The 27,825-nt window shown below is 37.9% G+C and overlaps 2 long non-coding RNA genes across 4 annotated transcripts; one reads left to right on the top strand and one right to left on the bottom strand.

Annotated features, from left to right (window-relative positions):
- Positions 1-13,749: 13,749 nt before the first annotated feature.
- Positions 13,750-22,512, bottom strand: LOC112670130 (uncharacterized). 2 transcript variants are annotated; one of them, XR_003142781.3, is made up of 5 exons: positions 19,098-19,306; positions 18,187-18,418; positions 17,778-17,924; positions 15,503-15,722; positions 13,750-14,371 (listed from the first exon to the last, which is right to left on the bottom strand). It is a non-coding gene; the product is annotated as an uncharacterized LOC112670130 (long non-coding RNA). The 2 variants fall into 2 exon arrangements; XR_007405989.1 differs by lacking the exons at positions 18,187-18,418; positions 19,098-19,306 and adding an exon at positions 22,384-22,512 and having other exon boundaries at positions 13,754-14,371.
- Positions 22,513-22,569: 57 nt separating this feature from the next.
- LOC112670129 (uncharacterized) lies at positions 22,570-27,613 on the top strand. 2 transcript variants are annotated; one of them, XR_003142779.3, is made up of 3 exons: positions 22,570-22,604; positions 26,373-26,552; positions 27,466-27,613. It is a non-coding gene; the product is annotated as an uncharacterized LOC112670129 (long non-coding RNA). The 2 variants fall into 2 exon arrangements; XR_007406036.1 differs by lacking the exon at positions 22,570-22,604 and adding an exon at positions 24,350-24,516.
- Positions 27,614-27,825: the final 212 nt, after the last annotated feature.

The following is a 27,825-nucleotide window of genomic DNA, read 5'->3' as shown; positions in this document are numbered from 1 at the left end:
TATCAAGGAAATGCAAATCAAGACTGTAATGCAATTTCACTACATACCTATCAGAATGGCTAAAATAAGAAATTGTGACAACACCAAATGCTGGTGAGAATACGAAGAAGCTCGATCACTCACATGTTGCTGGTGGAAATGTAAAAATGTACAGCCGTTCTGAAAAAACAGTTTGGCAGTTTCTTACAAGACTAAAAATGCAATACTGTATAGCCCTGCGATGGCAATCTTGGGCATGTATCCCAGAGAAATAAAAAATTATATTTACCCAATAACCCATACACAAACATTCAAAATAGTTTATTCATAATGGCCCAAAATTGGAATCAGCCCAGATGGCCTTTTACAGGTAACCATGATACATCTGTGCCATGGAATACTACTCCACAATAAAGAGAATGAACTATTGATACACACAACACGACAATTTAGAAAATCTCTGGTGAATTATGCCAGGGGAAAAATGTCAATCCAAAAAGGTTACATGCTGTATAATTCCATCTATATAACATTTTTGAAATGACAAAATTTTAAAAATGGAAAACTGATTAGTGGTTTTCAGATATATGGAACTGCAGGCATATTAAGGGTGGCAGGAGGGAAGTGGCTTTGCTGTAAGAGCAACATGAGGGATCTTCATGGTGATGGCTTAGTATTTCAACTGTGGTTATGAATATTCAAACTTAAATAGATGATAGAGCTGTATAGAACCCATACATATGCACAAATGAGTACAAGTAAATTGAGGAAATCTGAATAAGACCAGCAAATTATGTAGAGGTCAATATCCTGGTTGTGATATTATACTATGGTTTTGCTAATGTAACCACTGGGGGAAACTCAATAAAGTGTATGTAGGATCTCTGTATTATTTCTTAAACTTCAAGTGAATCTAAAATTGTATCAATAAAAAAAAGTCAATTAAAAATAAAAGCACTCAGTAAAAAAAAAGAAAAGAAAAACATGGAAGATATTCTGGAAGAATATAAAGGATACTGCAAATGTTGTCTGCCTTCAGCCAGCTTAAGTCTTTTGAAAGACATTTAAGGCTTATGAAATAAATTTAAACCAATTCAACATTTAATGAGCCAAGCACTGCATTAGGCAACAAATGGGTATTATTTTTGCCTTCAAGGACTCCTCTCCACTAATGATTTTATCTTCAAGTCTTTATTTTTTTTTGTTATTAAACTTTCTCAAATAGTTGTCTGCTCTTGGGTAGTACGCCCCTGTGTGTCCAGAGCTCAGTTCCAACAGACTCTGTCCTCACCGTTCTTCCAAAATGTCTGTGGTAGAAATGATCACAGTGACTTTCTAATTTCCAAATCTGAAAGGTGCAACAAATAATGTTATGTGAAAAAGGCTGGAATAAGTTTCATCAATTGTAACGAATGTACCACTTTGTTAGGAGATGTTGGCAATAGAAGAGATCGTGCATGCATATGGTAGGGGATACATGGGAACTCTCTGGACCGTCCTTTTCATTTTGCTGTGAACCTAAAACTGCTATAAAAAAAAAGAAAGTCTTTTTTTAAAAATAAGCAAAGCATAATATATAACAGCAGCAACAAAAAGTCTGGAGTATTTATGAAAATAGTATTCTGAAGACATCATGGGCAATTTTTATGTATCCTAATTTTTGCTTTTCCCTAAATTTTCCATTAAGCAGAAGAGGAGGAGGGAGTAGACAAGAAAGAGAAGGAGAAGGAGAAAATTTCCCCATAATATACGTGTGCGTGAGCATTTTCAAATGCAAATAAGTCACAATATCTTTATACTTCCAAAATGAAATCAAGCAACAAATATATGCTTGGGTATGTCAGTATATCATGACAATCCTTACCTTTTCAAGTATTTTCTGCTGTGTGATAACTGTGATAACTGTCTACTTCATTTAGTTTACCATAGTGAAATCAACCAACTCTCATTGTTTAACATTGTTTAGCGTTGTTTAACATTTAGGTTGTTTATGATTTTAGCCACAATAAACATCTTTTTAGCTAAATCTTTGATACATTGGCAGCAATTTTCTTAGGATATATCAATTTTTAAGGCTTTTAAAATTTATTTTCAGTTTTTACTAAGAGTTGATGTAGAGCCAATTTATCCACCACTTTGCCAACTTTGGAGATTATAACTAAAGGGAAAAATATCTTTGCTAATGTATAAGCAAAAAGGATTTGTCATTGTGGCTTTAATTTGCACTCTTTCATTTACTAGGTAAAATGCATTTTTAAAAAATGTATTTTAGGCCAACATATCTTTTCTTTTTTGAAGCACCTGACAGGCACTCTACCTATGCTTCTAGTTCTGAAAGCTTTACAAGAGCTGATTTTATACCAAAACTATTTAACTTCCTTATATATGTTGCAGGCATTTTGTCCCACTTTGCCCACAACCGTGTTCATTATCAGTTTTGACATTCAGGCATTTTAACAAAATGTGTTGTCAAAACTAAGTAACAGATGTTACAGCTGGTAGAACTATGGGTGATTTGTTTTTTTTTTTTTTTCCTTTTCTCATTTTTCTACAAAGAATACACTTTCTTTGTGTATATTGAAAAAGAAAGCAGTCACAATGAGAACATTACACACAGAAAATTAAATGCTATTAATAAACTTGTATCAAAAAAAATAAACTTGTATCAGAAGAAATTTTATAGCTTTTAGTGTTTTTCTTATTATACATGAACTAATGAATGTAGATGAACTGGTCATTCAACTTCAGGTGTCAAAAAAAGAAAGAAAAGAAAAGAAAAAAAGAAAAGAAAAGAAAAGAAAAGAAAAGAAAAAAGAAAGAAAGAAAGAAAGAAAGAAAGAAAGAAAGAAAGAAAGAAAGAAGAAAGAAAGAAAGAAAAGAGATAAGATCCTAGCCAAGCCAAGGAAAGACAAATTATAAAGAATCTAAGGAAAAATATAGTAAAATTGACTTAAAACGGATCTAAAAGTCTGGTTCATGTGAAGTTTCATCAAGAAAAGAGATAGTAAACATAGCAATAGAAAGAGTAACGAGAATAAATCAGTCATAGGGATGAAAAAATATAGCATAAGGAATATGGAATAATACTGTATTAACTTTGTATGGTGACAGATGGTGGCTAAACTTATGATGGTGAACATCGTGTAATATGTATTGTCAAATCCTTATGTTGTACATCGGAAATTAATGTAACATTATATGTCAACTATACTTCAATTTAAAAAATAAGTTAAATATTAAAAAATAAAACAGCAAGGATAGGACATATAAAAACAGATTTTGTGAGGTAATTCTCCATAAAACTCCTTATTTAAATATTTGAAAATAAAATTGAAATGAGCAGTAATCTTAGAAAATACAAATGCCCCAAGTTGAATACACACTCATGCCTTAAAATCTTAAACAGACATTCATCAGACAATAAATTGAAAGAGTTTTATCAAAGGATGACTCCCTACCAAAGCATCAAGTCCAGATCGTTTCATAGACAGCATTTTTCAAACCATCAAGGAGCAAACAATCCTTATGTTATTTAAAAGGCTTGAGAGTATAGACAAAGGCATAGATTATTTTTTAATTACATTCAATCACACTTATGAATATAAATGCAAAAATGTTAAATCAAGCATTAACATGTTAAATGCTGGGTATCCTAAAATAAAGAACTCCCCAGATTAATGCAAGAAAGGCTTAAACTAAGAATTCAAGGAGAATTCAAGATTGAGAGGTAGGTTGACAGATCTGATTATGTTAACATGGCAAATCAGTCATTTTTAGAGATGCAAAAACAGAACTTGATAAAAGGCAACATCTAGTAGATGAGATCAAGATGAAACAGTTTCAGGAAAGGGTAGAAAGAAACTGACAAAATAGGGTAAAAAGTCTGTCTAAACTAACAGCAGGGACACCTGGGTGGCTCAGTGGTTGAGCGTCTGCCTTCAGATCAGGGTGTGATCCTGGTCCAGGGGTCGAGTCCTGCATCAGGCTCCCTGTGAGGAGCCTACTTTTCCCTCTGTCTATCTTTCTGCCTCTCTCTGTGTGTCTCTCATAAATAAATAAAATCTTTAAAAAAAAAAAAAACAACTAGCAGCAACACTAAACTTAGAGGTGAAATAATAAACACATTAGAATCAAAAAGAGAAACAAGGTAGGAGTGTTTACAAGTGCAATTTGTGTTTATTAGTGCTCCAGAAGGGCTAGCCAAGACAAATGAATTGAAAAATGAGCAGTGCGTATCAGAAAGGAGGAGACAACAGGGAAACCTAAGAGAAGTGACCTGGAAAACAATTGTAACTCACTGGAGTATTGATTGCTTGGGTAAACAACGTTATGAGAGATGTTGTGGATGAAACATCCTGCAATCTCAGCAAGGTATTTTGTGGATAATAGATTGAATGAATGTAAAGTTTATATGGAAGGACAAAAGACCCAGAAGAGCCAACATACTAGTAGAGAAGAACAAAGTCTTGACTTCGAGAGTTACTATAAAGCAACAATAATCAGGACACTGTGGCACTGTTGCGAGAGAGGTAGATCAATGGAGCAGAATTAAAAGCCCAGAAATAAACCCATATAAAGGGAATTGACTGATGTTTGGCAAAGAAGTAAGCACAATTTGATGGAGAAAGGGCAGTGTTTCCAACAAGGAATGCCAGAACAAACGGACGTCTGCATTCAAAAGCATTAGTGTAGACACAGAGCTTACCTATAACTTCCGTAAAAATTAACCCAAAATGCTTTATAACTTAACTTTAAAATCAAACCTGTAAACTTCCAGAAGATAATGCAAGAGACAATCTAGGTGACTTAGGGTTCAACAATTAGTTTTTGGATAAACATGGTAAATTTGAGGATTTGGGGGTAGTTAAGGAAGAGATGAGGCCACAAGATGCAGTGAAACACAAGAGGTCATTCAGTGAGTGCATGGGAGGGGAAGTCCTTCCCGACAAGGACTTTCCAGAGCCAGTGGCACAGGTCATCACTCAGAAAAGGAATGGGGCAAGGAATCTCCTGGGAGAAAACGGGCAACAAAGAGGGGGCTACATGTTTGGGTGATGTTGCTCAGCAGCAAGGTGTGGAGTCTCTGGGTCAGAGATCTCTGAAGGGCAGCAGCAGTGTTTGGTCTTCGATAGCTACAGGGTTTGTTTTATTTATGGTTAACAGATGTTAGATGCAGTGTCCTAGGGTATGCAAAATAGGTAGGCTCTGAATGGCTAAGAATGTTTATTTGGATTGTGTTTAAAGCAATTGGATGTGTAAGAGTTTGTGTTTTGTACCCATGGGCTTTGAGCTGATGGTCTCAGCCTGTTGTGAGGCAGTAACAACCTGGGGACATTTTAAGCCGGCAGGCCATTCTTGGGCTCATTTATATGCTATCACCAGCGTGATCCATGAAAGAAAAAAATTGATAATTTGGACTTCATCAAAATTAGAAGCCCCTGCTTTGCAAAAGACACTTTTAAGAGAATGGAAAAACCAGCCACAGACTGGGAATGAACATTCGCAAAACATTTATCTGATAAAGGATATGTGTCAAAAATATATTTAAGAAATTCAAAACTCAAACAACCAATTGAAAAATGGCAAAAGATCTGAACAGACACATCACCAAGTGCACATGATGTAATGAGCATTGAGTATTACATGCAACTGATGAATCACTTAAATCTACCTCTGAAAATAAAAAAAAAGAATATAAAGAGATGAAGAGATGGTGAATAAGAATTTGAAAAGGTGCCCCACATCATATGTCATCATCTTTTATTAGAGAATTGCAAATTAAATCAATAGTGAGATACCATTGCACATGTATTAGAATGGCTAAAATCTAAAACATCAACACCACTAAATGCTGTGGTGGATGCAGAGCAATAGGAGCTTCATTCGTTGCTGATGAGAGAGCAAAATGGTATAGCCCCTTTGGAAGACAGTTTGACAGGTTTTTACAAACCGAACACACGCTTATCATATAAACCAATAATTGCACTTCTTTGTATATATGCCCAAATGAGTTGAAAACTTATGTCCACATGAAAACCTGTGCACAAATGTTTTTCAGCAGCTTTCTTTATAATTACCAAAACTTGGAAGCAACCAAGATGTCCTTCAATGAGTGAATGGATAAACAAATTGTAGTATAGCCATACAACTGAAGATTACTTGCACGGAAATAAATGAGCTATCAAGCCACAGAAAAGACGGGGGCGGGAGGGATCCTAAATGCATATTTCTTAGTAAAAGTAGCCAGTCAAAAAGAACTACCTAGTGTATGATTACAACTGTGTGACCTTCTGGATAACCAGAATTATGCAGATAATGAAAAGATTGCCAGGGGTTAATACTCTTGTTTGTAATCCAAGAGTTTGCTAGTTAAAGCTAATACATACTAATTCTCCTTTTTCCCACATTGGCAAAAATTGAAACATGAGGAGTTTCCAGAGTTCCCGAGAGTGCCTTTCTTTAGTTCAGACCCAGTTGCTCTACACCCAATTAGAAATTCCCGGAAGATCATGCCATGTTTCTAACACTAGCACTTAGCACTTATAAATTTTGCCTACTATTCCTAATTTATGCCCTGCTTCCCTTGTGTGTCCTAGAACAGCAATACATTTACACTACCATCTGAAAATCCATAGCCTGCATACAGGATGGGCTGATTTTTTTTTTTTTAGGATTTTAATTTATTTATTTGAGAGAAGTAGATGGGTGGGGGGGAGGGTAGAGGGAGAGGGACAAGCAGGCTTCACACTGAGTGCAGAGCCGACAAGGGGCTCCATCTCACAACTCTGAGATCATGACCTGAGCTGGACGTTTAACTGACTGAGCCACTTATGTGGCCCAGGATGGAATGATTTTTACAAGCCTTATTCTATTCTTAGTACTGTACCCTGAGATACATTCTAGCTCCAAGGGACTCATACATTTTATTGACCTTTATTTGGAATCCTTCTCATCCACCTGCTGGGTTGCCAGTGTATGAAAGGCATGTCTCTCCTCCATCTATCACACCCAAATTCATGGCCAAAGAAATTCCTGTTATGCCAATTGACTAAAGTCCCCTTATCTGGGCCTATTTTCCAGTGTGAAGGATCTTTTCCTAAAGATCCTTCTGGCACAATGCATGCCTCAAAATTTAGCTGAGACCTGTTTCCTTACATTCAGTCTGGGTCCTCACAGGTCAGGATTTAACACTACAGCACTTCTGATGTTCAGCCCCAAGGCTGCTATTTCCAGAGGGAGACATTTAGAAGGTTTCATATGCTGATGGAATATAGAGAAAAGCTAACATTGTTAGATGTTCAGACTATCGTATTTTCTTGATGGGTGAGATATTTCAATCTGGAGCATACTGTGGAGACGAGAAAGCTTATAGAAGAGAGGGTAGGAGAAAAGAAATTTATTCTGTTAAAAAAATGATTGAGTTCATTGCATTGGTAATTTCTTAGTGAAAAGTGAAAGTGAGAACGATTTGGTACACAGACATTGCAAAGAGTGGACTTGCCTCAATATGGATTCCAGTGTAGGCTCTGTTCTTTGTAAGAAGTACTCAGGAGAACCCTTTGGCTTTAGTTTTCTTCTCTATTAAACAGAAATATCAACATTACTTCAAAAGATTAAGTTCTCCTGGATTCAGTGTTTCTGTTGTTCACACAACACACCATATATATCTTTCATTTAATGCGCTATATTTTAATTATCTGTTTATGTACATAGCTCCAGTGCCTGGTGTGAAGTTCAGCAGATCACAGGTACTTAGTACATATTAGCAGACTTAAAATGAACTGCTAATGTATATAAGTGAAAGTCTGCTGTAAACTGCAGTCTCCCTGGGAGAGCAAGCTATATTATTTTCCTCCCTTCACTGAAATTACAGTAGCATTGCAATCCGAATGCAGTAAACTTGTGATTTATATTGCAGATGGTTTATCTTCGAAGACATGAATTTTTTTTCTCTCTTAATGGAAATTACAATCTGTATTTCAGAGCATTTCACATTCCACTGCTCAGTGCCAGGAGAAAGCTGTACGTGTAAGGTCAGTTTTAAGATACGCAATAAAATGAATTTAGGGAGCTGTATAAATCGGTATTTCAAAGGGTAATTATTCCAGAGAACTTGTACTCATGTGGGTCAGAAGAAGGTACAGACCTCCATCCTGTAGAGCTAGAGCCCTACCTTTATTTCTACATGTTTAGGTCCAACTCTTGAGGAAGCTGGGAATGGTTACCAGGGAACTCCTATTCTGGTGGTACCGATAACCAGAAACCACTTTCTTCATGAGCTAGTCCTCTACTAAGCAGTTCATTTATTTCACATTCAGTAAGTGTTCTCAAGGGACAGGAGGTGGAGCATATAATGGTGACTTTCAAAAGTTTGGAGCCTATGGGCACCAGGAACCATTTTTCAAGGTCTAGGATTCTACTTCCTGTAGGTTTTGGGTGATGCCCAGGACTGATTCCAGGGCACACAATTAATAAAATTTCCCAGCCTCAGAGGTCTTTCAAAGAGTTCTCTTGAGTTGCCATAGTAACTGAAGGGTTTTGGGGAACAGAATTGAGGGGCCGATGCCAGACACTGTTTCAGCTCCCAGCCCAGCCAGAACATGGGCAGGCAACTGGCTGCCGTCCCAGAGGGCATTTTTGCTCGAGTTGGTATTTTGGCATTCTAGGGGCTCTTCCAGTGACTTCCTCATTGGCCTGGGTTCTCTGGGGAGGTTAATGACACAAGTCACAAGTCTGAGCCACCGTCACCCGAGCATTGGTTCCTTCCCATGTCCTACTGGTGACTCGATGACAAGTATTTGGCAGGATATGGGCCCAGTGGAGCCCAGTGGATTCCATGTCGGCTCTTTGGCTGTTGCTATTTCAGGGCTTTTCACAGAACTTTTCCCTACTGTTGACTATATGGAGCAAAGGGGAGAAATGCAGAATGAGATAGGAAAAAGCCAGTAATGTAGCATTTTGGAAGGGAAAATTTCACAAAGGAGACCTGCTGCTAATGTTCCTGGGTCATTATGGAATCAGAGGTCCACAACCAGGAAAGAGCCTTAGGGATCTTGGGGTCCCTCCATGCTAGGGATCAGAGATGCTGACTGGAATGTTCTAGATCACGCAGCCAGTGAGCAGCCTTGGACTCCTGGCTCCAGGACACAGTCCTTTCTGCTCTCGATTAAAAAAAAAAAACAAAATGCAATGCCATTCACCATCTGATCAAAGTTAGACAGCATTCTAGATATGCATGTCTTCTAAAATCTAACTGAAAAATATAAAAACCTGGTATCATGAATACTTTCTGTTTTTCTTATAGCAAGATGAGATCGCTGTTTCAATGGGAAAGAAAACAGAAAAAAATTAAATACCAGAATGTCTGGGTGGCTGAGCATCTGCCTTTGGCTCAGGTCATGATCCTGGGATCCCCGGATCGAGTCCCACATCGGGGAGCCTGCTTCTCGCTCTGCCTATGTCTCTGCCTCTCTCTCTGTGTCTCTCATGAATAAATAAATAAATCTTTAAAAAAATTAAATATCTTCAAGGTGGTCCTTGTTCAGTAATTCTGAATCTTCTAAGTTCTCAAGGACACCAATCCACAGCGTGCCTGGAAAAAAACAAATTGCAAAGAAAAGGTGCTCTTTCTGAATTTCTCTTACTGACCATTTCTCTAAACTGTCACGTAGTTCTCCTTACCACAGTTAATGTTGTCTGGCTTCTTCTCCAGCTGTATCACATTTCCCCTTTTTCAAATACAAAAGCATGATCAGCAAATATGCAATGCTCCTAATGTTAGGAACAGATAACCTCTGATTCTATTGCCCAATTTTATTTAAGATGTGTGTTTTCTTTTCTCAGAAACTTTTAAGAATATGGTAGATTTGCAGCTTTGATAATAGGACCAGGAACTTCAGGGTTTCCACAGAATTTTGCTTTTCCTACTCTTAAAGACAGTGGAAAAAGTTGAAATAGGTAGTTTTGCCAGATTTAGCAAATAAAAAGAGGACACCCAGTTAAATTTAGTTTCAGTTAAACACTGGATAATTTTTAGTATTAGTCTATTTCATGCAAGAGTTCGCATATACTCACATCAAAAATTTGTCATCTGAAACTAAAACGTAATTGAGTGGCCTGTATTTAACCCAGTTCTCCTAGGGAGAGGGGGAGAAGAGAGAGGGAGAGGAGGAGGTCATGGAGAAGTGGGAGAGGGATGGGAATGGAGAGGAGATAAACTTCAGTGATTGTAACAATATCCTCCAGAGAGAATTTTAAAAGTATCAAATTACAAAACGAGTTTCTTTCTGGGTGGCTTGTGCACTTGACAAGACCCAGAAGAGACTTTTTTTTCACCAAAGGAGTACTCATCCTTGATCATATTTGACACTTCGTCTGTTTCATTTTCATTCATTCATTCCAAACCATTTCTTTATAACTTGGGGCTGGGGCAGGAAGGGGCAGCCCCAAGGTGGTTAATTTTCAGCTCTTATAGAACTCACCAATCCTAAATGCCAAAAGAAAATACTAGTGACTTGCTCCAGGGCTTGAAGGAGGGAACACTCTCCCTGCCAGCTGCAGGTAACAGGCATATTTTCAAAGAGGATACTCGAAATCTACTGTAAAAGTTCTACATCTGAGTTATGATCCTGCCAGGCCATTTCTGATCATTCTTAAAAGTTGGCTTCATAGGGCACCTGGATGTCTCAGTTGTTAGGCATCTGCCTTTGGCTCAGGTCATGATCCTGGGGTCCTGGGGTCAAGTCCCGCATTGGGCTTCCTGCGAGGAGCCTGCTTCTCCCTCTGCCTATGTCTCTGCCTCTCTCTCTATGTCTCTCATGAATAAATAAATAAAATCTTAAAAAAAAAAAAAAAGTTGGCTTCGTAGAGGTCTGCTTTCGTGTGGGAATTGTGCAGTAAACAGCAGCAGCATACAGCAGAGGGGCCGGCCACTGTCGAGAGACAGAAGGGTTATCAGAAGAGCAAGCTGTAAGATGGTGCAATTCTGAGGGCAAAGAAGAGAAGGGAGGGTGGTCTCCTTGGGGTAAAGTCCTATTTAGGGAGGATGCTGAATGTTGGCTGTGCTTGTAGCAATTTGTTTGGCTCTGGAAGCACTATATTTAAAATGCATCTTTTCCCAGGGCACCTAGGTGGCTCAATCAGTGCCTGACTCTTGGTTTTAGCTTAGGCCATGATTTCAGGGTCCTGGGACTAAGCCCTGCTTTGGGCGCCACACTCAGTGGGGAGTCTGCTTGAGATCCTCTCCCTCTGCCCTTCCTCCTCTCTGTCTCTCTCTCTCTCAAATAAATAAATAAATAAATAAATAAATAAATAAATAAATCTTAATAAATAAACACATCTTTTCCAAAAATCATATTATTTGCCTAGACTTAGCCCATGACTCAGTCATTTTCCTATGAGCACATGTCAACATCCAGGGATTAAAAAGCAACTAAGAAATCACTGACTAATTCAGTACAATATTTACTATATAATACTATATAATGTTAAAATAATATTAATAATAGTTACTATATTATTTATAGTTAATATAATGTACAGTAAATTTATGTATACTAATATAATAAGTTATATAGTAAGATTATATAGTAAGATATTTATGGCATATAATATGTATTATTATATTTTATATGTTATGATATGTATAGTGAATAGAAGGGAGGGTTTCTTTCTTGAAATTATATACATATATATTACATTATAATATGATATGATATATATACACTTGTCAGTAAAATTAATGCAAACAGAGCTAATTTCTATAAATAAGGCAATATTAGCTCTCAAGTTCATCAGTCCAGTTCTCTTAAATAGAGCTCATTCTGAGAATATCTGGTAAATTTCAAATACAAAGAGAAGTCTCATGTAAAATCATATATGAATAATTTTTGGTTATTACTGTCTCTTTCTCTCTCTCTTTTTAAAGAAAGCCAGATCTTTATTATTACTCAAAAACCATCATTCTCAGGCCTTAAATGACTTACTAGAATCAGAAATTTGGCATCTTGTTCATACAAAGATTCAGAAATACCAAAGGGGTCTCAATATTGCCAGAGGCTTAAAAGATTGAAAAATGAATCCTACCCAAGCAATACACAATAATATTGCAATTTTAACTCAGAAACAGAAAATACATGCTAAAAATAAATGAACATAGAGATAAATTCTTAATAATCTCCTAGAAAAAAAAAAGGATAATTATCTGGTATTACATACTCCTAATTAAAAAAATTAAGAATTTAGGAGTTCAGTTTATAATTTAACTCTGTGATTCTTAAACCTACAGAGAAGAAACTGAAGCTCTTCAGAAAAAAGCCACAAGCAACAGAAAGAATTGCTGAACTCTCATTTATTTGGGTGGTCCAAATCTCTAGACCTAACCAGTCTCTGCATACAAACGAAGACACGCTAACAGGAATGTGCAAATTACATTGGCTGTGAGCCTTCACCAAGAAGGCAGGACCTTATCCTCTGGCATTTCCCAGGGGATTCCTCCTCCCTCATGCTCACAGCTTGATTCCAACAGCTTCACTCTCTGCCCAACCTTTGCCCTCTTCCGCACCTGCACTGACCCATGTCCTCTGCTTACAGAGACGCCTTGGAGAAGCTCTGTGCTGTACTGTTCGGAAGAGCCATTGGGAAAGTCTGATAATGATGCCACAGGGTACCACCTCCCCTGTCCGACCCCCAATATTGCATTTTGCTTTTCCCTTTAATTCAAAGTATAATTCACGATAGAGCCTTCATGTCTGTCGTCTGCCTTTTTTTTTGTTGTTCCATTCCTGTCTTGATAAAGCTTCTTTTATAACACCTAGCCCAACGCTTGGCACACATGAGCTGTCCAACAAATATAAATGATCGATAAAATATTATAAATGTTTTTCCTACAGGCAAGTTCCTAGATTTTGGCTGCTCAACCCTTTCTCGTCAAAACAGTAAAATGGTTCTTCCTATGCTCAGGTGATTTGCCTGAGACTTTACATTGCTTCCCATCAAACCTTCATGAAAAAGGTACACTTCCATTTTCCCCCAATTTATAGATAAGAGAACTGAGGAACAAAGAGGTTAAATGTGGTGAGCAGTAGCGCTGGGGATTGAACCCCAATAGTCTGCTTTCAGAGCAGAGCTCTTAACTTCCTAGTGAATTACTTCCTTCAAAAAGTCCAAGAGGTCAGGTGGAGGGATCCAGCTCCCTCCTCTCTGTTCTCTCTCTTCTTTGAGTGCTTTTGCCGGAATCATACTGTATGAAAACAGACCCTAAAAGTAACAGGAATAATAGGAATAATTACAACACCCTATCTCCCTCGCTGCCTTCCTGTCTTCCTCTCTGAGTTTCATGGAACAACACCCACATGTACCATGTCAGGCCCACACCAGGTACCAGAACCCCAAAGCTGGCTAAGAACTAGTCCCTTCCACAGAATCTTAGTCTTGTAGAAGAAGCAGAGGGGATAACAGCATTAACAACTTAACCCAAATAAACAAAGCTCAATGGAAGCATCTGGTAAACCTCAATGCAGATAATGTTGGTGGAAAGAGACAGAGGCCAGCAGAAAGCTGAGTTCATGAACAAATTAGGGGAAAAAAAAACTCTAGTCCAAGTCAGGACTGACTCCTGGCTCCTGAGGCTGTCACTGAGAAGTGTGGTCTATACAGCTCACAGGTAGGGAATAAATTGCTGCCAGATGTTCCTAAGGAATAAGCAAAAAGAAAGTGGCAAAATTACTAGGTTTCAAGTAAATCTCACTAGGCTTTACAGAGAGGACCAGAATAGAGAGGAATGGATCACATAAGCAAATAACTGAAGGAAAAGAAATTCAGCATTACTTAACAGTGTAATTTATCATTTTCCGGAGGAATATTTTAAGGGCAAAATTAAAGGTTCTATTTTGGTCTGGTATTTATTTAGGGGCATTTGTTTTGTGCCTGGGTTTATGTCTTAAGAGAGGTTGCAAGACACATGTAAGAGGTGTCCATTCATGGAATGGAGAAAGCTAGACATGTACTATCCCTACCAGAGGTCAAACCAAGGCCTGGGAAACACTGGTCCGAGGGAATATGGAAGATCCACTTCTCACAACTAGTTTACATTAAGGGGAGGAAGTATAACATCATAGAGCAAGGTGTCTGAAATCACAGAACCTACTAGGGCTCACTGTGATTTTCTAGCTATGCGACCATCGTCAGTTATATAACCTTTCAAAATCTTAACTTTTATCATCTGTAAGATGGAAATGAGGCTATTTTCTTCAGAGGTGTTTTGTTTTGTTTTTGTTTTTGTAATGATTAGATGAGATTTTTGCCTGTAAGTAGACTTCCTAGTGCTGGATCCATTGTAATGCCAGCTGTCCTTTGTTGTGGGTAGTGATGATGGTAGTGGAGATGAAGGTATCTGGAAGGGAAGGGGTAGGTTCTTTTACTACTTATTTCCACTGCAGCTATCTTCAACTCTCTACTTAAATAAGTATAATAATTCACTTAAAAAAGAAAACCCGCTAAAACTAAAAAAAAAATTAATAATCTGGGACCCTTTAGACATAAGTGCATTCTCAAATGCCCCTTGATGTCAAAATGCCAACCCATATATCTGTCTTTGGCAAGATTTGTGGGAGTCGATTCCCATAATGTTGATTTAAAAGCTTTGGCGACATGGTCCAAATATCTCCAATCTCTTCTTAATAAGGTTAGGGACTATATTTAAACCTTCACTGAATCCATTGATATTTTCTTCTTGTCGGGGTAAGGCTTACTTAATGTTACATTCTGCCTGTAAGTACATATGAGAGAAACATGGGATTTTTGGCTCTGGGACTGTTAACTTGGGAACTTGAAGTACTGTCTCTCTGTAAATGGGTGAACTACAATCACAAGTCTCCAACAACTACTGAAACAGGAAAGGGGTGTCCTTATTGCTTGGTGTTCACGCCACCTGTGATCTTCCAAGAAGAATCTTCCTTCATCCCTACTGGGGCTCTGCTGGACTTGCTCCCACCGCCCTCTCCCTTAAGACACCCCTAGAAACAGTAGTAGTAGCTACTCCCCTTCATGGTTTCAAATACCAGTCAGAAAGGCCATGCTATGGTATCAACTACAGCACCTAATTCCAACTACATCAACCTCCCAAATCACTTTGACTGAAACCATGCTGACAGGAAGGAGAAATCCAGAAATAATCCAGATTTGAATAAAGAAACCAGGAAGAGGGTCAATGTTTTGGAGAATTCAATATCAGGGCTTCCTACGCAAGGAAGTAGCAAATTTCTTTTCGAGCAAATGCTATTAACATTCTCTTTAAATTCAATGCTTTAACTCGACACGACACAGGGCGTTTGGCATGGACTGCATTTCCTGTCACAATTTATTTTGGAGTTAGAAAATGTTTTTGACTCAAAAACCAACTGAAAGCCTATTTCTCTGCTGTCATAAATCAAGTCGTCTCACCCAGCTCAGTAGGACTTAGGCCGTATCCAAGAATGGCCCACAAAATAGAAAGAGATGAAGAGCTTTTCCAAAGAGAGCGTACCTGCTGCCCGAGAAAGGATCGAGGGCATGGGATTTTCCAAACGATTTGGAGATAGTTCCTGAAGGCTGGGGATGGCCTTTTGAGTTATCTCACAGACTCTGCCTTCCCATTTCAACATCCTTGGAGGGTCTGGTCACCATGTTGGCAGGCTAGTGGGGTAAAATAGTTGTTTTTCTTTCATGATTGTTTCCATGAATGCCAAACCTCTTCTTGTGGATCCCTGAAGTCAGAAAGCACGTGTTAGGCTTCTGTGGGATGGCTCCACAGATGGAGCAGGATGGTTGACATTGAGCTTAAGTCACAGCACCTACCAGAGTTCATGGAACATGGGATACTCTCAGTAAACGCTTGACCAATGACGTGTCACATCTGCTGTTAAATTTGATTACTGCGTGTATCCTATTTATCTGTCAGCTTTTATTACCATTTAGGCATATCTTCGCAGACCATTAAATTTTCCACAACTTCGTTTCATAGCCAAATTTTTCATGAAGCCACTGGTACCACCCCTTGTGCCTTTATGACAGCCCTATTTAGACCACTTATCACACTATGCTGTATTGGCCTTTTGCTCAGCTCCACTACCCTTTAGACAAGGAGGGAGGATCTAGTGTTGTTTATCATTGTCACCCAGTGCCTAGCGCAGTAGACATCCTTTGGGAAGTGTTCAGTAAATGCCTATTGCATAAACAAAGTCTGACACCCAAAGTTAAAGCTTTGTATTTCTGAAGCATTTAAACTGACATCTATCAATTCTAAGGCTCCTGAAAAAAAAGGCTGTTTTCACCATAAATCAAAACTGGCTTGTACAATTTGCATGAGACAAACAACATCTTAATGCTAACCTTTACTTTCTATTGTGTGCTGTTCTCCTTCCTGCTAATTTTGCTGTCAGAGGTCCAGGAGGAGAGTGAAACACTTTAATTATGTCTCCTTTGCAAAAATGTAAAACACAAACCATAATTTTTAAGCATACTCTTTTCTTCAGGTGCTGTTTTGTTTTGTTTTGTTTAATGGCTGCCATCTCCTCTTTAAAAGTTAAGTCTAAAGCTGCCTTGGGCTTTATGGCACAAGAATGAAAAATATCTTCCTTCAACATTCTGTAAATATCTCTTGAGTTCTTATTACTGCAGGACACAGTTCCAGGAGCTAATGAGAGAGATAAAAGATGGACAAAATTGCTGATCACATTGAGCTTAAATTCTAGTGAAGGGGAGATGAGAATAAGCAAATACTTCAGAAAACATTAGGAAATGGTCCGTGTTCTAAAGAAAATAAAATAAATGGATGTCCAAGTCCAAAGGCTGCATCAGATTACTCTAAAATGGGTAGTCAGGGAAGGGCAATCTAAGAAGGTGGCATTAATCTGAGACCTGAATGAGCCACAGGAGTCAACCCATGAACCAGGGTTGCTCCAGGAAGGGGGGTTGGCAGGACACCCCAAGGTGGGAACACTTATGGCTTGGCCAAGGAATGGATCATCTTCTCCAGGCCTGCAGGCTCCTCTTAGGTAAGTGCCACAGAACAAATGTTTGTGTCAAAATTAACAGGTGGAAATCCTGACCCAATGTGATGGTGTTAGGAGGTGGAGTCTTTGGGAGATGAGCTGGTCATGAGCGTCGAACCCTCATGAGTGGGATCAGTGCTCTTATAAAAGAGACTCCAGAGAGCTCTCTCACCCCTTCCACCATGTGAGGACCCAGAAGATAGGCCATCTATGAACCAAGAAACAAGCCCTCACCAGACAAATCTGCTGGCACCTCGATCGTGGATTTTCCAGCCTATAGAACTGTGAGAAATAAATTTCTACTGTTTATAAGCCATGGTGTTCTGCTAGAGCAGCCCACATGGATTAAGACAGTAACCCCATGGAGCTGACCCCCAAGTCTAGCTCTAGCTCTACTTGCAAGAAAACCTGGCCCCACCAAAGACACTGTGACAGGAAAGAAGGAACTTAGCCAAGTTAATCACACAGCTATGTTTTGTTGGCATTGGCATAAACCAAACTTACCATCCCCCTAAGGTCATCAGATCATCAACAACCTTTATAATGTTTTCTCTTTCTGGAAACTTAATACTGGAATAACCATCTTTCATATTTCTACGTGTGTTTTGTATACATGCATATACACGTACACACAAGGTTCAGAAGGGAATGATTTTCTTTGAGGATCCTGACTACATTTCTGTGAAATTATTTGTTCCACAATTTACATAGTAGAGAGGCAAAGCAGTCCAGAAACTCCCTGCTCTTGCCTTCTTCTTTTGCACATACCTGCTCTATATATCCATACTAAGTTAAACCCTTTACATCTGATCAGTCCAACCAGGAGTTTTTCTCACAAGTAGATTTTTCTGGGAGGCAGGGGCTGGTCTGTGGCCTTGAAGATGGACAGAAGAGGTTCATGCATCCTGTGCCACCCTGCAGGGAAACACAGAACCACCAGATTCTAGTATTACTAAGCAGGTCAAGTTTTTGCTTCCTACCTACAAAGCCTGTGGAGGGCTTTTCTTTTAAATTGTGTTTTTAATAAATAGTTCATCCACATGTATAAAGTATGTGAGCTATTGGTGATACTTGTCCTTGTTTTCTCATTTCATCTTTGTAGCAATCCCATGAGGTAGGTGTTACTCTGGCCTTTTAGAAGAGGAAAGGGTGGCCCAGGGAGGATATGCAAAATTACCTCTGGTCACACAGCTGATTTCTTCCCCTTTCAGCTGGGATCTGAATTGAGAGCTCAGGAAATCCACTTCTTTTTTGCTTTGGCATGCAATACTAGCTCATGACAGCCTAGTCTGGGCTCCCACGTGGGCCCTGCTTCGTTCTCCCCAGGGGCATGGCAGTTCGATTCTTGGGTTTGTTGGTGGGATTTTGCTTGCTCTGAAATTGCTGTAATTTGCTTCCTAAGAAATTTCCTGAATCATTGAAAATATACAGTAGGTGGCAAGAGAGTGGGAGATGGTGGCGGTGGAGGTAGGGAGGAACAGAAAGAGAAAGAATTAAAGGAAAGCTCACATTTTGGAGCTCCTGCTACATTCCAATACTGAGCAGGGCTCTTTATATGTAAGGAATCTCCTTAAAATTCTCCATCTCTCAGCCTTTGCCTCCTGGTGTTACCCTGATTACCCAGGAATCTGAGGTCAGCAGGCCCATGGAAAATCCCAAATACTAACTGGAAACAACAGCCACTCAATGATTTTTTTTTTTTTTTTTAAGTGTCTGAGATTAGAAGTCCCCAAAGCAAGCTTGCTGCTCTTGGGCACCTCTCTGTGGCCACCGCAAGAACATTCCAGAAAAACCATTAAAATGCATTGAGGAGCTGCTCAACGGAACAATAAACCCTTGGCTTTCTTCTAGTCTGTCTTTTCTGCTTCGTGTCACATTAAGAATATAAATGGTTGACAGAAATGTGCTTCTTAACTATTAGTGACTGTCTTCTGAGTGCTTTCTAACAGAAATATACGCTGAGAGGCTTTGGAATCATAAGCGGTCCAAGGGACATGCTGCACTGCCAGTCAGCTGGCAGCTCTCAGATGGGCTAATTAGTCTGCATCTCAGTTTCTTTATCTGTAAACTGGGATCCACAACCCCTACCTTTTAGGGATGCTGTGGAGATTAGATGAGACGAGGCATATGGATGTATCCAACTCATTCAGTGACTAAAAGAATGGGAGCTCCTTTCCTCTCTCTCTCCTTTGCTCTATACACAGCATGATTTCCATGGACAAGTCTGACATGGAACACTCTCAGATGAGAATAAATGTTGCTTTGTTTCTGAGCTCTGCCCCAAGTCTAAGGGAAAAGCACATTTCTAGGAAAACCAAAGAAAGTGAAAGAAGTTTGTGAGAGCAGGTTAACTTCAGAGGCCTTTCATAGAGAGAAGCGATCTCTGATCACAGAGCTGAGTGAAAGGAAGTGCTTCTGGCAGGCCCTTCTGGACAGGCTTTCCACAAGGGGACCTGCCTAGAGCATTCTGGGCTGGCTGCGGACCCGGGCTGCCCCTTCCCCTTCTGGGACAGCAGCCGCCCTGCTGCGGCAGTCATGTTTGGGGCCACTGGGTGCACTCAGGATGCAGGAAGGGCAGCTCCTCCCCCAAAGGCCAAAATCAAAGGACCAAGTCCTTTTTCTCTATTTGTATTTATTTGGCGACTGCTGCAGCAAAGCTCTACCTGTGGCTACCTTTCACAACAGATGTCCTGTCTGCTTTCAGCTGCAGGAATGTTTCCAAAGCAGATGCCAACCACGTGCTGTTGCCCAAAGCTCCTATTTGCATAGCTGTAAAGGATCTAGAAGACTCACAGAGAAGCCAAGAAGATGGACAGCCAGGACCCAGTTGGTTCTCCTGTCTGGTAGGGAAGAGAAGGAAGGAGCCCTTAGGGAGGGAGAGCCCTCTGTGTGTCCCCAACTGCTCTGCTTTTACCTTTGCCATCTCCTTGAAAAAGAGCATGGCCTTTGGGTACCGAAAGGCCTGGGTTTGAATTTTGCTGTGTTATTTGGGGGCCAAGAGGCCCTGAAGAAACCACTAACCTTTGCTAGGTTTCAGATTGCACATCTGCAAAAGAAAGCCCACGATTTTGTGAGAAGAAAATACGATAACAAATGCAAAAACCTCACAGAGTTTTAAAAAATCAATTGGTTATTTTTTTAATTAATGGGGAATGATTTACCAATAGCTTCCTAGAAAATGAATACACTAGTGATATATTCATATAAAACATGTTTAAAACAATTAATAGGAAGACCGTATGCATTTAAAAATATATTGAAAAACGAACCCCAAAATGTTGATTATTTCTGGGTTACAAAATCTAAGGCAGTTTTTATTGCTTTATTTATAGTTATCTGTGTTTTCTCGTTTTTTGGCAATGAACATGTTTTGCTTATATAATAAAAAGTAAGGAGAGCCAAGACTGTATAAGAATCTTAACAGTTCAGAAGAATGTTCAAGATACATTTTTGTGAACAAAGGCTAGGATATGCATAATACCACACTATGCTATGTGTAGATAACACATAGAAACTGCAGTAAGGCTATAGAATAAAGCTCTTACAATCTCTATGTGGGGAAATTGTAGATGCTTTTCATTTTCTTTCTTTTTGTTTTGACACCACTTTTCCTACATTTTTACATTAGTTCTTAAAGTCCTGAAAGGAAAAAAAATTACAATGAAATTGTTTAAAAGACACACAAAAGGAGAATAGACATTACTGATAGGAAACAAACATATAAAATAAGTTAATAGAAATAGATATATGGGTCACTAAGCATACAATGGTGAATAAATAGCATATCCAATATTCTGTAATGTCCCCAAATCACCTCATATCTTGTCTCAGTGCCTTTGCTCAAAGTCTCTGGAAAAGGCTATAGCACCTTACTGCACTGATTTGTTCACATATCCACTTTTCCCTCTTAAAGTGTAGGAACCAGGCCTCACGCACCTCTTTATCTTAATAAAGCAAAGTGACTGGAACATAATATGTGCTCAATAAATGTTGATTAAGTAGGTAAATTACTTAATTTAAAATCTGTTTCATGTCTACTCTAAGGTATATCGATCTCAATGCCTGCCAGTAGAGTCTGGTTATTGGGAAATCTCAGGCCAAAATTACAGTTGTAAGTCTGTATTATGAGGCATCGTAGGATTAACCAAAATAAAGATTATAACCTCACTAATATTGGAGCTAACCTAACAATAATTTATAAATAAAAAGAAAGCAAGAATGAAAACCCATGATCATAAAAAGACCGTATGTTTATTTGAAAGGCATCCTTGCCCATATTGAATTTTGACTGTATCTGCGCACACGCACATAAGAAGAACTTCTTGATGTTGTTAAGCATTGCTTGTAGCTGGACTTCTTCCTGTGTTCATGCTCCATTATGGTTACACATTAGAATCACTGAGAATGTTTTCTTTTGTTTTTTTTTTTTAAACTATGACCCCAAGTTAATGAATCATAATGAATCTGGTATGATTCTGTTATCATACCAGAATCTCTGGCAATTTGAAATTAGAATTAAGAGTTATTTTCCTTTAAAAATGGAGGAAAGAAGTTATGTTTTAAAGCAATTTGAGTCCTTTATGGGAACACTCCATCTATATATAATCAACAGGGTGATCTTAAAATGTCATCTGAACTAGAACCCAACTGAACAAACCAAGACACATGATTATCCTAGCCGTGAACCATATTTTTAGGCTCATGCTTCTAAAGGATATGATCAAGAATGAACCCAGGACAATTAGCTGTTGCCTGATTGCCAGAATCCTGGCAAATTCTGTACCAAATGAATGTCCTGTCCTGGTAGTTTTGAAAAAAATAGGGATGGGAGTTTGGGACTGGGTAGAAAACTGACAGCTCTTTAAAAAAAAATTAGGGCGCCTGGGTAGCTCAGTGGTTGAGCATCTGTCTGCCTTTGGCTCAGGGCATGATCCTGGGGTCCTGGGCAAGATCCCTGCATGGAGCTTGCTTCTCCCTCTGCCTATGTCTCTGCCTTTCTCTGTGTGTCTCTCATGAATAAATAAATAAAATATTTAAAAAATTATTATGCAGATACTAGAAGTAAAATATGCCCATGTATTTTCTTCTGTCCAAGGATGTGGCTCCCCAGATAGCCAATATCAGTCATGGAATGCTATGATGTCACTCAAACCTCCATCATCATCTCATGCCTGTGATGTCCTTACCCTTTCAGACTGGTCAAGATTACCACTCTCTCTAGCCTCCTAGTCCCTACAGGTCTTTTCCATGGTAAAAACCTGATCCAGAATAAAGAACATTGTACATTTATGATGATAAGAATAGAAATTATTAGAGAGAGAATCAAATAACAAAGGCAGCTGTGGATATTGGAACAGGTCCTGAGTCTACTTACCTGGGTTGAAATCACATAACCCAGACTGCATTGCAGTCTGACCCCCTCTTGTGTGGGGGTTTGTAAGAAACAAAGAAAATAAGCAATCAAAGATATCCTTGGTTCATGGTTAATTTGCTGACTGTGGTGTTGCACATGTTGTCTGAGGTAAGAATATTAGATGCCAATGACCTCACAATGACACAGGAGGCCACCAGTGCAGATGAAAACTATGTACCAAGGTATTGTCAAAGGCAATTTTTCTAAAGGTTGTGCTTAGTGTTATTTTCTCTATACTTAGAATGATTTCTATGATCTTATCTTGGCTTTCTATTAACCAGGATTTTTGTGAGCTTTCTTTTTTATCATTGAATAATCCACTTCTTTCTCCCCTACCAGGTTTGGAAGTTGGACATTCTGTTTCTATTCTTTTCCTGGTTATTTATTTATTTTTTGTGTCTACCTAAATTTTCAAAATCTGACTTTAATCAATAATATCTTTACCTTTATGAAGAGCATGAAGAATTTAGAATAATTTTATCTTCATTCCATCCCCTCCCCATTTACATTCCACAGAGTAGTGTTGCAAATATTTCATTGATATTTGGCTTTATAGCTCCATATTATTGTTATCACTATTATTATTATCCCACTGCCAATGCTTTTTTCAATTTAGTCAAATGTTTACTATTTCTCTGTTCAGCATTTCTTACATCTTTCCTTCTCAATTCAATCTCTTTTATAGAGCATGTGGACTTTTTTTCAGTGATGGTTTGTTAATGGCAAATATACAACCCTTGCTTGTCTAAAAATATCTTTTATTGTACCCATATTCCTTAGAGACATATTCAGCTACATATAGAATCCAAACTTGATTGCTTCTTTTCACCCTGAAAGTAATCACCAAAGTCCATACACAAGATATCTAGGTGATTCATTCACTCATCCCCTCAGGAAGTTCTCCTCATAACTCTAAATAAAGTAGCTGCCACCACGACTAGAATTCAGTCTGTCTGCCTTACCTCCCTTTAATTTTCTCAACAGAACTTATTGCTATTTGATGTACAATATATTTAATTGTTCATTTGTTGTTTATTTGTTCTACCAGTTTGATTATTAGCTCCATGGAAGAATAAGAAATTTGTTTTATTTGTTGCTATATCCACAGGTCCTAAAACAGTACCTGGAATATAACAAGAATTATGCATTGCATGAACAAAATCATATACTTTTGAATAAACTAAATTAGGTACATATGATATTATTTTTTGGATAATTATTGGTAGTAGCAAGAAAATTAGAAAGAACTTGAATCTCCATCAAAATCATCTGGATAAATTATTGCTGCATCTGTACATCAGAATACAATGAAATACTTTTTCTTTTATTTTTTTAATTTTTATTTATTTATGATAGTCACAGAGAGAGAGAGAGAGAGGCAGAGACACAGGCAGAGGGAGAGGCAGGCTCCATGCTGGGAGCCCGACGTGGGACCTAATCCCGGGTCTCCAGGATCGCGCCCTGGGCCAAAGGCAGGCGCCAAACCGCTGCGCCACCCAGGGATCCCCTGAAATACTTTTTCATTTATATTTGTTCCTTTTATTCATTTATTCTTCTCCTTATCTTTATTCTTCTAGGCTATTGTTAGATAATGTGTTCATATACCTCTTTTCACTTATTAATCTTTCTATCAGTTGCATCTAACCTAATATTTAAAACAATTATTGAATATTACATTCATATACTTTATTTTTCATTTTCATTTGTGGAAGATCAATTTGATTATCTTGAAAATCTTCTACTCATTATTACATAATATCTTGACATTTACTTATAGTTTTGGTTTCTTATTTTCTGTATTTATTAATTTAAGAAATATTTTTTGACAATTTCATTGCTTCACATTCTTTGGGGATCAATATCCAAAGGAGATTGTTATCTCTGTTTTTGTTCATGGTAGGTTTTTTTTTTTTTTTTTTTTAAGATTTTATCTATTCATTCATGAGAGACACAGAGAGAAAGAGGCAGACATAGGTAGAGGGAGAAGCAGGCTCTATGCGGGAAGCCCGACGTGGGACTCGATCCCAGGTCTCCAGGATCATACCCTGGGCCGAGGGCAGCACCAAACCACTGAGCCACCTGGGCTTCCCCATGGTAGGTTATTTATCAGTGTTTTCTGATTTTGGATTATGAGCTCATCTTTAGCTAGTTCATTGTGGCAAACTTATTTGAATTGGAAAAATATTACATTTCTTTGTATTGAATTTTGTATCTGCTACTTAGAAGCAATAGGACTTTTTTTTGTATTTAATACACCCGTTAAAGTCTGTAACTTCCTCATAAAGACCTGAGCACTTATTTCCTATCCCTTCCTGTCTATTATAATGCTACTTTCTTGCTCCCAAAATTATTAAATAGTCCTACAGCTTCTTTACTTGTAGCTCAAATTATCTAGTCTAGTTTTCAATCTTTCTTCATTTTGGCTGCTGGAAATTCTTATTCTTCTTGCAAATTTGCAATGGAAACTATTTTTGTTATATCCTGTACAATTTCTGGGTATTTCATACTGGGAAAATATTTGGGCTCTCTAATATACCACATGACTAGAAAATGGAAGTGATAACTTATTATTAAGATTACATTTTGACCAAATAGGTGAGGTTGCTTAACCCAGTTTAATAAATCCTTAGGAAATGGGATTTGAAATAAAAAATGTTCTATTTATGTCTATGCTAGTGATGAAAGAAAGTTTGAGAAACTCAGGCTTCATTTTCAATTTTGAAGAAAATGAACACAAGAAACACAAATACACGGAAAAGTAATTTCTAAATTACTAAATTTACTAAATTTTTCTAAATTTTTTGGCTCAACACCCAGAATATTTAGATCTTATAGCACTGTTTCTCCACATGTATCCTTGACTTTTTCCTTTCTCTCAGTCCACTCAGCCAATTTATCAGCAAATCCCATTGGCTTTATCTTAAAATTGTTTCTTTTTTAAAGATTAGATTTATTTATTTACTTTTGAGAGAGAGAGCACACACAAGCAGGGGCAAGGGAAGAAGCAGAGGAAGAGAGACAAGCAGACTCTGTGCTGAGCATACAGCCTGAGGTGTGGCTCAATCCCATAACCCTGATGCCATGACCTGAGCCAAAATCAAGAGTTGGACACTTAACCAACTGAGCCAACCAGGTTCCCCCATCTTCGAATTGATTTTGAATCTGGAATTTTTATACTCCATACTCTAAGTCACCATCACAAGCCTGGACTACAGAACTTTCTAGATGATCACTGTTTCTACTCTTACCCTCTATTGTCTATTTTCAATATAGCCAAACAAGATAGCTTATCAAAAAATCTGTCAAATCTGTGAGCCATACTCTCCTGTTTAAGGCTTTCCATAACATTTAGAAGAAAATACCAAGTCGTTTCCACTGTCTACATGATAGGCTCCTGGCCTCCTCTCTAACCACATTGGTTTAATGAAAAGGTTTTGGGTCTTGATAGTCTAGAAATATTAAAATGACACACATTAGCATAGAATTAAATAAATTATAATTTATTGACTTTCTTTTTTAGGCAATGTAATTTACCCCTTATTATGGAAGGAAAGAATTAGTACCTGTTATAAGAAACTATTTCACTTTATTTGGGTAAAGAAGCCTTGTATTTAAGGAAAGCTAAATAACAGTTGAAAGTTAAGTCAACAAGAAATTATGTCACAAGATACTGTAAGATAAAGTTTCAGAGAATGGTACAACTAATGTGTAATTAGAGTTCAGGGGAGGGAAAGAATATTGTTGGCTACTAATTGGAAAAGTTCCTCGGAGAAAAAAGTCAGTTAAGAGTGCTGTTCAGTTCAGAATGGCCTTTGCATGAATAACCATTTGTTTTACAATGACTGTTTCAAAATGATGGCATTGACTCCTTTACTCTTGCTTCTCTGCAGACTGTACCAACAAATAATCACAATAATCTCTTTACCTTGTTTTATGTTTCATTGCCTCAGGAGTAGTCCAAGGAGCATGCACCTCTTTTGTCTGCCCATCTAAACTAAATGTATGGCCTTCTTCTTGTAATGAACCACAAGGATTGGATATCACTAATTCTATCCCTGCCATCTGCCAATGGCTGCTAGAAAAACTGGCCTTTTAAAACAGCTAAATTTTGTTCCAATATGAAATCTCAGGTATGTTCCAATGTTTTAGGATCAAAGTAGTTCATTATAGAAATAATTTGTAAAAAGAAATTGGAGAAGCATCTTCTTTTGCCTCCCACCACTGCTGATCATTCATGTCAATCCTATCCTAAGGAGAAGCAGATAAAGGCCAGGCTAAGGTTGCCATATCATATCATTCTGAGCTGCTTCCAACAACTTGGTATAACTTGCAGACAACTACAGTATGTGAAGCTAACTAGTGGTAGTCCCTAGAATCCATAGTTTAAGGAAGTGCCAAATTAAAATGAAGGCAGTCTTTTGGCTCTCTGGAAGCTTGGTAGGATTACAACTCTTAGGATAATGTTTCATAATTGTAGATCATTTAAATGTAAATCTTATCAATTGCTTTTGTTTGATTCTATCTTTAGGTAGTGTAATTATAATGCTTTTGTTATTCTTAACAAATCCATTTGAATAATCCAGAACCACCAAAGAATTTTTTTGTCTTTCTTCTTGGACTTGGATTTAATACAGTAATTTTGATTTCTTTTTCTTCTTTGGTTTTATTGCTATTTTTAAAGTGATTATACAATTGCTCTAATGGTAGTCTGAAAGAATTGTAATTCTTAGGATAGTGTTTTATAAATGTACATAATATAAATGTGAATCTTACTACTAAATTGATCTTCTAATTTTATTTCTAGATAGCCTAGATTTGTCATTGCTGCTTAACAAATCTGTTTGTTTGTTGATCCAGAAACACTGCCAATTTTTTATTCCTTTTCTAAAGTAATTTTGAATTATCTTTCATTTGGTTTCACTGCTGTGGCCAAGTGATCATTCTCAGATGAAAACGATAGAATTATAATTTAAGATAGTGTTTTATAAATTTATTTTATAGTGAATTTCATGAGTAAATTGTTTCCTTTTCTTTAATTTACAGGTAGTATAAGACTAGTATATCATTTGTTCCCATTGAAAAACACCCATAACATGAATCTGAGTAAGAGTTTTACTAAGAAGTCCCACAATTGGAGATACTTGGAACTCTACATTTATCTATGAATTTCAAGAGATGAATTCCCTCTGTGTATAAGACTAACATGTTTAACTAAATAAATCTTGTTTAAAAAAATATTAAACAAACTGCACCTGCAGATACTTGTGGGGAAAAAAAGAAAGCAGCCTTAACTAGGTGGTAAATTTGCAGGGCTAGTCTCTATCCAAGACAAAGGATGAAGATGACCAAATTGGCTGCCAAAAGAGACACAAGTTTGAGAGCAAAGGGCAGGAAATGGGTCTG

This window comes from Canis lupus, chromosome 25 (genome assembly GCF_003254725.2).
Source record: "Canis lupus dingo isolate Sandy chromosome 25, ASM325472v2, whole genome shotgun sequence".
Taxonomy (NCBI): domain Eukaryota; kingdom Metazoa; phylum Chordata; class Mammalia; order Carnivora; family Canidae; genus Canis; species Canis lupus.
The sequence above is the reverse complement of the archived record's forward strand: the minus strand, read 5'-3'. Positions and strand labels throughout refer to the sequence as shown.